A 1241-nucleotide genomic window follows, 5' to 3' on the forward strand; every position below is an offset into this window, starting at 1 on the left:
CCGTCGCCCCGCCGCCCCAGCGCCGCCCCGACACCACCGTCGCCCCGCCACCCTCGACGCCGCCCCAACACCACCGTCGCCCCGCCGCCCCGACACCACCGTCCGTCGCCCCGCCGCCCTGAACCAGGGAGGGGAAGCACGGCGGGCGTGCGAACGAGCGGAGAAGGTGGCCATCCTCGTCCTCAACCTGTCGTCGACATCGTCGATTCCAGCTCTCGCAGCAAGGTATGCGGCTGGTTCGTCCCCTGTCATGGCCAGATTGATTTTTTTCGGTAAACTAGGCTAGGGTTCGATGGATTATGGAGATTCATGGTGATTCATCAGTGAATAAATTCGTTCCAAGAACAAGATCGATTCCCCTTTGTGTGATTTAGGTTCTACCTATTTGAGTCAGGCGACCTTGCTTGTGGAAATCCCCAAATCCCCATCTGTTTTCTTCTTAGCCCTGAGAGAAACATGTCAGATCAGCCTTGGTACTTTGCTCTTTGCAATTGTGAAGAGAAAATTATGCTGCTTGCAGATCGTGGAGGAAATTATATAGGATTCAATGCTTTTATTTGCTACATAGATCTCCCGATTGGTAGAAAGTAGTGGTACAGTTTAATTAAAATTCAACCCGACTAAATATTCAGGCCCTTCCTTGACCCTTGTCATGGGAGATTCAGCCTGTTGTGATGTCATTGCTTCCTCTTAAAGAGGCTGTGAGGACAAGCATTGTTTGAAGAAGTTGGAAAATGCTCTAGACATTCCGTTGTAATCTGTGTTTTTATGGCCCCGGTGATCTGGATTTAGACAATGATGAATTTCTCAAAATAAAACGAGCTAAGTTCACTGCCGCTTCATGAAAAGTGAAGATCCTAGCTTCTGACCTGAAGAAAAATTATTCACCATCCAAAGAAGTTCATCACTTTCCTCTTGAGGCCTTGGGTGTTCAAGGCAGCTCTTGTGTGCAGTCCTTGCTTCTCGCTGCTGTTTCTGTAAAGCCACACCCAGATATGTGTGGGTTTACAGTACTCAGAAGGACTAATTTAAGCATATCAGACCAACTTGACAAACTTCATCATTTACTAATCCAAGGAATGAATGTCAAGATGGTTGAGTTTCATGGTACTGATCTTGCCCATTTTGAGTACGAAGGACCACGGATCCCTATAGTACTTCATGGTTGCTCGAAATTAGATAAGGCTACAATAATAATGTTTAAAGGCAGCAAAGAGCTGGCCCATGTATTCACTTTAGTT

Source organism: Triticum dicoccoides, chromosome 4A (assembly GCF_002162155.2).
Source record: "Triticum dicoccoides isolate Atlit2015 ecotype Zavitan chromosome 4A, WEW_v2.0, whole genome shotgun sequence".
Taxonomy (NCBI): domain Eukaryota; kingdom Viridiplantae; phylum Streptophyta; class Magnoliopsida; order Poales; family Poaceae; genus Triticum; species Triticum dicoccoides.